Raw genomic sequence first — 13,262 nt, 5'->3', positions numbered from 1 at the left:
AATGCATGTCATATCACAGTTGTCAACTATGGAGACCTTGAGTATGACTTGGTACAGAACAGTTGAGTTTAGATTATTCTTAAGTTGAACAAGTCAGAGCTGGAGGGAGGGACAGTATATGTGCACATGTGTGAGTGGATGGCTAGGGCTGAGGAGCTGACACACATAAGGAGGAATCAACCCTAACATGCTAAAAAGAAGTGTCTACATGGAGGAGGAAGAGGGGGTATCTTGATACAGGTTCTCAGAGCCCATTAGGATAGGGAACTAAGAGAAAGACATTATAAATACTTGGTAATGCCATGTAAATGATTGGTTGGAACCAGACACCAGTTCTCCCCTCATTATGTAAAGTCAATCATATTTACACTACACTACTAAAACCTGAGTTACTTCCTCCTTTTGTGGGGTGGGATTCCTAGAGTGCCATGGGTGTATGGACTTGAAAGGGTGAATTTCATTTATCTTTTGTCAACTACAATTTCATCACTTTTTTTTTCCACTAAAGATAATTAAATTTATTAGTTTAACAATTTACTATGGCGATGATAATGGTGACGATGATGAAGATGATGATGACGATGTGAGTGTCTGCATGTGTGCATAAAAGTATTGCTGTCAGAGGACAGTTGGGGATCGGTTTTCTCCTTCCATTTTACATAGGTTCCGGGAATGGAACTTGGGTTATCCACCTAGTTCACTACCTGCCTTTGACTACTGAGCCATCTTATGAGCCCAAATTTAACCTTATCATTAGACATTGCAAGTGATCCTTGAACTGATTATAGCTTGAGAAGCTGAGACAGACTGGGAAGTATCCCTGGTATTCATAGTTTCCCTCTCTCACCTCTCCCCTGTCCCCTCTTCCCTGTCCCCTCTCTACTGTCCCCTCTCCCTTCTGTTGTCACCTTCTCCTTTGTATCCTTGTGCTCCTCATTCCATAAAGACTCATCCTACATGTTGCCAGACCTCTGTTGCTTAACACAGAGGAAGTGACAGCAAAGACTGGGAAGGGAAAGAGGGAAGGGGAGGGGAGGGAAAGGAAGGGAGGAGTATAGGTGGATGGAATTATCTGTCTGTTTATTTTGTAACTTTAGTTCACAGAGGAGGAATGGTTACACTACAACCTTGATTACAGTAAACGCACCTAGCATCCAGATGTTGGTCTCTATGTACTTTCCTTAGCAAATGAAAGCAACCTGATCTTCTTAGGGAAATGCACTTGTGCAGGGACCATGTCTGGTGAAACAGGAGCTTTCCAGTTGTTTTCCTGTGATGGACATTTTCTGACCCTGTATGCCTAAGAGCCTTGGGCTTAGATCTCTACAGGAAGGTGTGACTTTACATCAAAATTAGTTTGCTATTGCTTTTAAAATATAATGTATAGCATTCTAATTCAGTGCGCGCACACACACACAGGCGTTATGTTAAGCCTCTAAGAATCTTCGGGTTTGGGGTTTTTTATTATTTTTAAAAATATAATTACAGCATTTCTCCATCTTCAGAAAAACTTTCCAAAGCCTCTTCTTTTGCTTTTGGCCAAATCCATGGCCTTTTCTTTTTTTTTTAATTGTTATAGTTTGTACAAATGTATAAGTATATATGTCCATGCTCCTAAGTACAGTCTGCTGTCTGTATAAATGTTACTTATCTGTACCATTTTGGGACTGATCATTTAGTATTGAGTAACCAATCAGGGTTACTGTTTCCTGAAAAAGACTTTCTCCCACTCTTAGCATTAGCAGCTAAGAATCATTTGCCATGGTGTTATGATTTATACTTTGAAAAACTTTTTCTGGAAGAAATGGTTTTACTGGGTACCGGTTTTTTTATTGTTAAAAGTACTTTTAGACATATGCTTAATTCACATTGCACTAATAGGACACTCATTTCAATTGAATTTTTAGTTTAATCTTTTAGTTAGATATAGGATATTATGTTATTTAAATTTTCCTGTATCACCATTTATAGAGCTATATATCATCCTTAAGCTAAAGGAAACACATATTGGTAAGAATCACAATGCTGAAAAATTCTCTACAAGAATCTAGGAAAGGTGAAACAGCAATTTTAGACATATATCACCACATTAGAAGAGACCAGTATTTTAAAATTGTAAGTAGAGCATGCAGACATTATATTTGCTTTCTTGATTTTCCCCCCATTTTTATTTCCCAACTAGCAAATTAAAAAGAACTTCTCAAAAAAAATTTTTCTCTATAATCTTAATTTTGTCTAAACTGTTAACTCTTCATTGGTTTCCTTTTCTGGGAGGATACTGAGGGATGAAAATGCTATTTTAAGTGACAAACATTCATGAATAACCAACACAAGAAGAAACGGAATCCCTTATGAGACTAAACAGTGAAAGATGCTTTAGCAGCTGAGGTGCAGTTGAAGACAAAAATACCCTAAGTGGGCTTTAGCTTCTAAAATCCGTATGATTTTTTTAAACTATTATGTTGATATCTTTTTGCAGATTTAAATGGTAGTAGCCTACAGTAGTTTAGTTCAGCCCCTGAAAAAGTCTACACAGGATACTGGAGAGGTGGCTAAGCAATAAAGAGTTTCCGATCCCCGGACCAACATGACAGCTTGCAATTGTCTATAACTCCAGTCCTAGAGCATCCAGTGCTCTCTCCAGGCCTCCAAAAACAGCAAGAGCACGCGCAGTACAACACGCAGTGCATGCACATACGTGCAGGAAAAATACCCATATATACATAAATATTTTTTTTAAAAAAAGGCAGAAGGACAACTCTGGGCTGGTGTATGGCTTTGAGGTAGCTTAGCTCTGAAGAAACCATCAACTCTTCTGAAGGGCTGTCCCTGAAGAGCTCAGTTGTCAGCTTTCTGCTTGCCTGAGCGCCTTCCTGGCTGCCCGCACTGCTTGCTGGTATCACACTCTGCTCCTGCAGAGAAGAAACGTGTATCCTCATCCAGGGCTTTGGCTGTGCTCTTATCTTCAGAAATTAATCTGATTTGGGGCTTTATATTCATTAATTCATAGGAAGAAAGCTACAGCGATGCACATTAACATGACTGATATTAATATTAGAGTTTAGACTATAGCCTGGGGAAACTGAAGAAAGCATATTTAAGTGAAGTCGAGTCAAGAAAAATAATCTTAATAAAGGTACAGGCTTCGTCACAATTTACCCAGACAACCGCTAGGCACCAGAGCTTTCCTTAGCTCTGCCAAAGTTCTTAACATTATAAACTTTTTTTATTTAAAATGGAGAGAACGAGTGTTAAAAGCTAATAGCTAATAGATTTTTAAATCCTATATGCAAATCTGAAGAACCCTTTGTTGTGGAAAAACAATAGCAGTCAAACTATGAAGTTTTCACAATTTCTCAAATGCTGAATGGTCACCTAATTTATTACTAAGAAAGTCTCACTACAGTGACCTTATTGGGTGGACTGTAAGGTTTGCATAGGTAGAGGGATGACAGTCGGCTTATATTTAAATATGTGCCTGATACGAACATATATCTTGTTAAAATATATGAATGAATGAGTGATGGGTGGATGTGTTCATTTTACTCTCTGACAAAATCATTCTGTTATCCAGAATAATTAGACTGAATTAGACTCCCTCTTGCCACTGCTCTGAAGATGTAACAGGTATGTTTTAACTAGGCATTTTATTGGAGACTATTAAAAACAATGTCAAGTGTTCACTTTCCTTTAAGGGTACAAGAGACACTAATCAAAACAGAAATTCTACCTGTGCTTATGAGTTCTTCCAATCTCAACTATTCTAGTGTTTGAATGAAAAAATATTGGGAAGAAAAAAAATTTTTTGCCTGAGGTTTTTTTTGTTGTTCTATTTTGGTTTTTTTGAGCTGGGCATGGTTTCTTTTCTTTCATTGAACATACCTTTTACCTCCCACAATATATCCTGATTACAGTTTCCCCTCCTTCTACTCTACCCATTTCCTCTCCACCTGCCCCCCACTATCCAGATCCACCTGCTTTCTGACTCTCATTAGAAAACAAACTGTCTTCTATGGGATAATAATAAATAAAATGTAATATAATAAGGTAAAACAGAAATGTACATATTATTGGAATAAGACAAACAAATGGAAGGAAAAGAACCCAAGATATTGAACAAGAAAAATAAAGACACAGAAAGAAACACAGTATTTTATACACAAAGGAATCCTTCTTTTTCTTTTTTCTTTTTTCTTTTCTATATTCTTTGTTTACATTCCGAATGCTTTTCCCTTTCCTGATTCCTCCCTCCCCATCAGTCTCATAAGCCCTCTTCCCTCTGCCCATTTCCCAATCACCCCCTCCCATTTCCCTGTCCTGGTACTCCCCTACAATGCTGGATCAACTCTTTTCAGAACCAGGGCCCTCTCTTTCCCTCTTCTTAAGTATCATTTGATATGCTAACTGTGTCTTGAGAATTCAGAACTTCTGCGCTAATTAATATCCACTTATCAATGATTGCATCCCATGTGTATTCTTTTGTGATTGGGTTACCTCACTTAGGATGATATTTTCCAGTTGCAATCATTTGCCTACGAATTTCATGAATTCATTGTTTTTAATTGCTGAGTAGTATTCTATTGTGTAAATATACCACATTTTCTGTATCCATTCCTCCATTCAGGAACATCTGGGTTTTTTTTAGCTTCTGGTTATTATAAATAAGGCTGTTGTGAACGTAGTGGAGCATGTGTCATTATTGCATGCTAGGGAATCCTCTGGGTATATGCCCAGGAAAGATATAGCAGGGTCCTCCAGAAGTGTCATGTCCAGTTTTCTGAGGAACCGCCAGACTTATTTCCAAAGTGGTTGTACCATCTTGTAATTCCACTAGCAGTGGAGGAGTATTCCTCTTTCTCCACATCTTCGCGAACACCTGCTGTCTCCTGAGTTTTTAACCTTAGCCATTCTGACTGGTATGAGGTGAAATCTCAGGGTTGTTTTGATTTGCATTTCCCTAATGATTAATGATGTTGAACATTTCTTGAAGTACTTCTCAGCCATCTGAAGTTCTTCAGGTGAAAATTCTTTGTTTAGCTCTGTACCCCATTTTTTAATAGGGTTATTTGGTTCTCTGGGGTCTTGAGACAGGGTTTCTCTGTGTAGCCTTGGGTGTCCTGGAACTTACTCTGTAGACCAGGCTGGCCTCAAATTCAGAAATCTGCCTGCCTCTGCCTCCCAAGTGTTAGGATTAAAGGTGTGCGCCACCACTGCCCGGGTAAAGGAATCCCTTAAAAGCACTAAAATGGACACCATAATATACAAATGACTTGTGGGGTAAAATGAGAGAATATGTATCTACATATTTATAAAATAAAATTAAAAAAATAAGATAGAAATTAAAATGTCTGACATGACATTTGGACACAAGGAACATCCAAAGCTGCTGTTGAATTTGAATTCTTTTGGCCATCTTCTGCTGGGCATATAGCTTACCCTTATGAGCCCTTTGTTTGCCCCATGATATTTCCTTGTACATCTTCATTTGAAAGTTGCTATTAATTGGAATTAGCGTCGGGTTAGAGAAGGGAGCATGTGTCCACCTCTCCTTTCAGATCTAGGATGCCATCTTGTGTAGAGCTGCCCATGCAGCCTCAGTCTCTGTGAGTTGTGTGTACATCAGCCTTATTCATTTGAAGGCCTTGTCTTCTTGGTGTCCTCCATCCTCTTGGGCTCTTTCAAGCTCTCTTCCTCCTCTTCTGCATGATTCCCTGTCCCCTAATCAAGAAGAAATATTTAAAACTGTGTTCTGAGGTCTCTCATTCTCTGCCTATTACCTGGCTGTTGGTTTCTGTATTTGTTCCCATCTGCTGCAAGAGGAAGTATGTCTGATGAATTTCCTGAGTTTTTACTTTCATTATTCTCTTTACTTTTAGTGCTTTTGAAATATCTAGGAAAAGAGTTATTAAACTTTATACCCTAGACTTTTGTCATTAATGTGAATACAAGTCACACAACACAACATTGAGAAGCTTATAGTCTAACTCATAGCAACAAAAGACCTGAGAAAAATTGCAGTCTAGGAATGAATACATTAAAAGTACTCAAGTCAAATCCATATATCCAGTGTTACATATGTATGCTAACGTGTTGTATAAATATATACAGTGGTGTCTATGTCTTCTTTTAACAAGCTGTGCATGTATGTCTAATGTTGTCTTTTCTTAACATGTTATGTATGTATGTACAGTGTCATTTCCATATCTTCCTAACATGTTATATATGTGCAGTGTTGTTGTATATGTTGTTTAAGTATGTCTAGTGTTCTATACATATCTTTCTAATATGTTTGAGACTTGAAAAATAGGAATCATTTGTTAGGAAAAATATCAGGAAATGATGAATTCTGATTGTGGACTTCACAGGCCAGTTGAACATTTAGTCACTTAACTGGCAGAAGATCCATGAGCAAGTTATAAATGACACCTTCCATGAGATCTTCTTAGAGGTTAATTCACTCATTTGACAAAGTCATAAAAAGTAAATAGATGAGTCAGGTACTACTTTTGTGTCAGAATAATTCCAAGCCACAGAATTAGCATGGGTTCCTCAACAGAGCTCTTCTTTTGGTGAAGAGAGTGTATTAATTACATTCTGCTGCTGTAATTAAACAACAGCATAATCTACTTAAGGAACAGTATTTTGCTGTCTTGTCTTGTCTTGTTTTGTCATAAGCTTCCAGGGGGCTAGACATCCATAATGGTGCAGAAGGCATTGCTGCCAGAGGCTGAGAGAGAACATCTTAACCACACACAAGAAACAGGGAACAGGGTGTGGGACAAGGCTATATATAAACCCTTAAGACCCACTCCAGTGATTATTCCCTCCACCAAGGTGCCACATCCTAAAAGTTCCATTAATGCCCTATGTAATGCTACCAGCAAGGGACAAACTGTGCAGATACATGAACCTGTGGAGGACATTTCTCATTCAAATCACAACAGAAGATAGAAAAGCATATACCTGCGACTAAAATAATCTAATATTTCTAAATTCATGCCACATTCAATGAAGAAAATGGAATTGTCTGACGTGATTTCAAGTGACTTCTCTAAGTGAAGCTAATGCTGATAGGATTTCAGATAAATCCTGTCTGAAGTGATGTTTGAGTTAAGACTTCAATGAGAAAAGTATATAGAGCCTGTCATATCAACTGCCTGAAAAGCTTACTGGAGAGAAGGAACAGTAAACAAGGGCCCTAATATAGAGTCAAATGGGTTTGAAGGAACGATAGAGCTAATCAGTGCTTGTAATCCATAGCAGAGAACATGTGTGCTGCTCTACGTGTAAAGAAGAAGCAATGCAATACTGCTTACAATGCTTATAATGCTTAGGATTTTCTTCTTGCCTTTAAGGCTTACTCTGGATGGTCCAGAGAATGGATGACATTGTCAACGTGTGTTTAGAAGGTCCATGTTGCTAGGATGGAAGTTGTGATTTTAAATGCCAGGCATGTTGGTAGCTTGGACTGCATTAATGGCAGTAGAACTGAGATGAATCTATAGGGATTATTGAGAGATTAAATTTGCTATATGAAGAACAGGAAAATTAAGGTAGGCAGAATTTTGATCCTTGCTATCAAATGAATCACTTTGCCATTTAATTTGGTTGTTTAATATTGTACAGAAATTGACTTTGGTATTCATGAGGAATCTCCCTACTGTTTGCCCCATGAAAATTGAAAATGAAGGATTTGAAAGCCTTAGCATGCACAAGGTCCTGGGTCCAATGCTAAAGAGGGAGGGAGGAGCGAAAGGAAAGAGGCGGGGAGGCCACAGTGATGACAGTGGGGAAGTCAAGACGACAGAAATCTGCAGAGTCTGGTCCTTCATGTGCACAGTCCAGAAGCAGAGAATAAGGCTGTGCTCACTTCATCTTCTCCATTTCTCTTTCACAAGTCAGAATCATGCCTAGAGAGTCGCCTTGCCCACATTTTATCTCCTAGGTAATTCAAGATCCTGTCAAAATGGTAGTCAACACTGGCCATCATCACAGAAAGAATAGGCAGGGCTGGGGTTGATATAGTAAAACAGTCATTCTTCATGAGAAAATAGAATTGTCTTTTCAAAGTTCAAAAGTTAATTAGGAAATATTATTCCAAAGACATACCTATATTATTTTTCAGAATTTTTTTGAATTTTAAGACTATCTTGTCTTTTGTGTGTGTGTGTGTGTGTGTGTGTGTGTGTGTGTGTGTGTTTATGCAATCTCACATGCACCACAGCACATGTGAGGAGACCAGAGGGCAACTTTGCTACTTACTTTTATTTTTTTTTTTTTTTTTGAGGCAAAGGTGTCTCTTGTCTATGGTGCTACAAGCATACAAAAGTTTTTGGTCAGTTCTTCTCACTGTACCTCCCATCCTACTATTGTACTGTTATCATTACAGATGTGTGCCATTACATCTGGCTTTCTTGAAATTGAACTCAGGTTGTCAGGTTTGCACAACAAATGCTTTTACCTAATGATCCATGTTCGTGTGGCCCTGGTTTATTGTTATAATAAACTATTTCCAAAATTGAAAATAATGGTTACATATACAAATGTGTTTTATTCAAATATAATATCTTCACTTAAGTTTTACTGTAAAGTATATTTAAAACATCTAGAAATTGGGAGGGGAGTTACTACAGCATCAGTTGTAATTCAGTGTGGTGATAAGTAGCAAAAGATATAATAATTGAGAATATGGTGTTCATAAATTGCTTCAGGCACACTTGTCCTCTCATTTCCAGTCTACCACCTAAAATCTGTTTTGGCTGATGTGCTTTGCAGTAAAAAGTAAAAATAGTATTAGAAAGAATTAAGCTTTAACTTAGAAACAATAAAATATGACTATTCCATTTTACTATCTCTTTTACAAAGTGATTTAATGCTAATTTTAGAACTCCTGACATGTCAGTGACCTCTTATTCTGATAAGAAGACCAGTGCTTACTGATGATTTCAGTTTCCTTTGCTAATGCAGATTGTTAGTAGTATGGGAACTGATATCAGTTCCCTGGAGCTTTTTCACATGCCACATTCATTCCATAGAACATGATGCTGATGCTGCAGTTAATAGTTCCAATGTTCTATATCTTCACTCTCAAGCTTCATGTTGACCAGATTAATATAATCGCAATGGTCCATGCTAGCACTCACTTTTTTCAAGTAACTGAAGAACAATCTGGAGACTTGTATTACCACAAAACCCAAGGAGCCATTTGTGTATTGGAGAGAATTTTAACATGGAAGGTTTTGTTCAAATATCAGCAGCCCAGGTTTAAATTAAGTTCAATTATAGCAAAGTTGCCTTAAGTAACTAATGATACAGAAACAACTGGCATAGACACCTATGACAGAGCAGAGATGGCAAAATTCAAGAATGTAAGATTTCTCCTCCCACGATTTGAAGCTGTCAATCAAACCAGAATAGTTAACATATTCATATGGGCTCATATTGGATCCCATAGATTAAGATTTTAGTGTTCTAATCCCAATTTTATTCTAATCCCATTGACCATTATGGGCATTATGGTAGGGAAATTACTTTGGATTTTTCAGGTATGCTCAATGTTATAAAAAAAAATGTTAATAGCTGTCTAGGCTCCACCTGCACCCAGGAGCTGGGCTGTGACGCAGATGTCTGTGCACCAGTTCTGCCAATGAAGAACTGGTCTGCATGGAGTGCTTTGACTCCTGGGGTTGAGGTGAGACCACCATTTTCTTTCTGGCAACTGAGCAGGTGAGCTGGGCTGAGCCACAGCACTCTGTGCCAAGGGAGAGCTGGTCACCCAAGGGTGCTGAGACAGACTTGCAGGTCCACAGGAGGGAGAAGGGCCAGGCAGAGACCACAGGACCAACTAACACCAGAGATAACCAGATGACGAAAGACAAACACATGAACATTATCAACAGAAATCAAAGCAACATGACACCAGTTCTCCCACAACAGCAAGGGCTGGATACCCCAACACACTGGAAGAGCAAGATTTGGATTTAAAATCACAGCTTATAATGCAGATAGAGGACTTCAAGAAGGACATAAATAACCCCCTTAAAGAAATACAGGAGAACACAGGTAAACACAGGTAAACACGTAGAAGCCCTTAAAGAATTACAGGAAAGAACAACCAAACAGGTGAAGGAATTGAGCAAAACAATCCAGCATCTAAAAATGGAGGTAGAAACAATAAAGAAATCTCAAAGGGAAACCACTCTGGACATAGAAAACCTAGGAAAGAAGTCAGGAGTCATGGATCCAAGCATCAACAACAGAATACAAGAGATAGAAGAGAGAATCTCAAATGCAGAAGATACCATACAAAGCATTGACACAACAGTCAAAGAAAATGCAAAATGCAAAAAGCTCTGAACCCCAAAAATCCAGGAAATCCAGGACAAAATGAGAAGACCAAACCTAAGGGTTACAGATATGGATGAAAGTAAAGATTTCTAGCTTAAAAGGCTAGTAAATGTCTTCAACAAAATTATAGAAGAAACTTCCCTAACCTAAAGAAAGAGATGTCCATGATCATACAAGAAGCCTACAGAACTCCAAATAGATTGGACTAGAAAACAAATTCCTCCCAACACATAATAATTAAAACACTAAATGCATCAAGCAAAGAAAAAATATTAAAAGCAGTAAGAAAAAAAGGTCAAGTAACATATAAAGGCAGACCTATCAGAATTATACCAGACTTCGCACCAGAGACTATGAAAGCCAGAATATCCTGAGCAGATATCATGAGGACCCTAAGGGAACACAAATGCTAACCCCGGCTACTATACCCAGCATAGATGGAGAAAGCAAAGTATTCCATGACAAAAACAAATTTGCACAATATCTCTCCACAAATCCAGCCCTTCAAAGGATAATCAATGGAAAACACTAACAAAGAGAGGGAAACTACACACTAGAAAAAGCAAAAAATTAATCTTCTTTTAGCAAACCAAAAAGAAGAAAGACACACAAACATATCTCCTCTTCTAATAACAAAAATAGCAGGAAGCGACAATCACTTTTCCTTATTATCTCTTAATAACAATGGACTCAATTCTCCAATAAAAAGACATAGAATTACAGACTGGATACATAAACAGGACCCAACATTTTGCTGCATACAGGAAAATCAGCTCAGGCACAAAGACAGATACTACCTCAGACTAAAAGTCTGGAAAACAATTTTCCAAGCAAGGCTCCTAAGAAACAAGCTGGTGTAGCCATTCTAATACTGAATAAGATCAACTTTCAACCTACAGTAATCAAAAAAGATAAGGAAGGACACTTCATACTCATCAAAGGAAAAAAATCTACCAAGATGAACTCTCAATTCTGAACATATATGCTTCAAATACAAGGGCACCCACATTCATAGAAGAAATTTTATTAAACTTCAAAGCACACATTGCACCTCACAAAATAATAGAGGGAGACTTCAACACCCCATTCTCATCAATGGCCGGATCAGGGAAACACAAACTTAACAGAGAAACAGTGAAACTGTTTTGAACCAAATGGATTTAGCCGATATCTATAGAACATTTTATCCTAAAACAAAAGAATATACCTTCTTCTCAGCACCTCACAGTACCTTCTCCAAAATTAACCATATAAGTGGTCACAAAACAAACCTCAGCAGATATAAGAAAATTGAAATAATTCCATGAACCCTATAAGATCACCACAGACTAAGACCGATCTTCAATAACAACAAAAACAAGAGAAAGCCCACATACACATGGAAACTGAACAACATTCTATTCAACAATAACTTAGTCAAGGAAGAAATGGTGAAATAAATTAGAGACCTCTTAGAATTTAATGAAAATGATGGCACAACATACCCAAACTTATGGGACACAATGAAGGCAGTGATAAGAGGAAAACTTATAGCTCTGAGTGCTTTCAAAAAGAAACTGGAAAGAGCATACACTAACAGCTTGACAGCACATCTGAAGGTTGTAGCACAAAAAAAGAAGCAAAACACCCAAGAGAAGTAGATGACAGTAAATAATCAAACTCAGGACTAAAATCAAGTAAGTAAAAACAAAAAGAACTATACAAAGAATCAAACAAACCAGGAACTGGTTCTTTGAAAAAACTAACAAAATAGATAAACCCTTAGCCAAACTAACCAGAGGGCACAGAGACACTGTGTAACCAAGTCAGCAAAATCTGAAATGAATGGAGAGACATAAAAACTTATACTGAGGAAATCCAAAAAATCATCAGATACTACTACAAAAGCCTATACTCAATAAAACTGGAAAGTCTAGATGAAATGGACAATTTTCTAAACAAATACCATATACCAAAGTTAAATCAGGATCAGATAAATGATCTAAACAATCCCATAACCCCTAAAGAAATAGACAGCCATTAATCTCCCAAACAAAAAAAGCCTAGGAACAGATGGAGAGTTCTATCAGACCTTCAAAGAAGACCTAATACCAAGACTCTTCAAACTATTCCACAAAATAGAAACAGAAGGAACACTACCCAGTTCGTTCTATGAAGCCACCATTACTCTGATACCTAACCCACACAAAGACCCAACAAAGAAAGAGAACTTTAGACCAATTTCCCTTATGAATATTGATGCAAAAATACTCAATACAATCCTTGCCAACTGAATCCAAGAACACATCAAAACGATCATCCAGGTGACAGCTCTTGATGTTCTATTCAGGAAAATTTCCCCTGTGTCCATGTGCTCCAGGTTCTTCCCCACGTTCTCTTCTATTAGATCCTACTAGATCCAATAGATCCTATTAGATCCAGTATTAGATCCTATTAGATCCAGTACTGACAAATGGAACCTCATAAAAGTGCAAAGCTTTTGTAAGGCAAAGGACACCGTCAAGAGGACAAAATGGCAACCAACAGATTGGGAAAAGATCTTTACCAATCCTACATCTGATATAGGGTTAATATCCAATATATACAAAGAAAGAACTCAAGAAGGTAGATGCCAGAGATGCCTCTGCTGGGATTACAGACGTGCGCCACCACCAGTCAGCTACTACTCAGCTATTAAAAACAATGAATTCATTAAATTCTTAGGTAAATGGATGGAGCTAGAAAATATCATCCTGAGTGAGGTAACCCAATCACAAAAGAACACATACAGTATGCATTCACTGATAAGTGGATATTACCCCCAAACCTCGAAATACCCAAGATGCAATTCACAGATCACATGAAGCTCTGGAAGAAGGAAGTTCAAAGTGTGGATACTTTGATCCTTATTGGAGAGTGGATCAACATACGCATGG

The 13,262-nt window shown here is 37.8% G+C and overlaps 1 protein-coding gene across 3 annotated transcripts in view; it reads left to right on the top strand.

The window, feature by feature from the left end:
* Positions 1 to 13,262, top strand: part of Ptprk (protein tyrosine phosphatase receptor type K) — a 510,436-nt gene that overhangs the window by 410,404 nt on the left and 86,770 nt on the right. The gene's annotated exons all lie outside the window — the stretch shown is intronic.

This window comes from Apodemus sylvaticus, chromosome 23, assembly GCF_947179515.1.
Source record: "Apodemus sylvaticus chromosome 23, mApoSyl1.1, whole genome shotgun sequence".
Classification (NCBI taxonomy): Eukaryota; Metazoa; Chordata; class Mammalia; order Rodentia; family Muridae; genus Apodemus; species Apodemus sylvaticus.
Note: the sequence above shows the minus strand (reverse complement) of the source record. Positions and strands in the feature narration are given on the sequence as shown.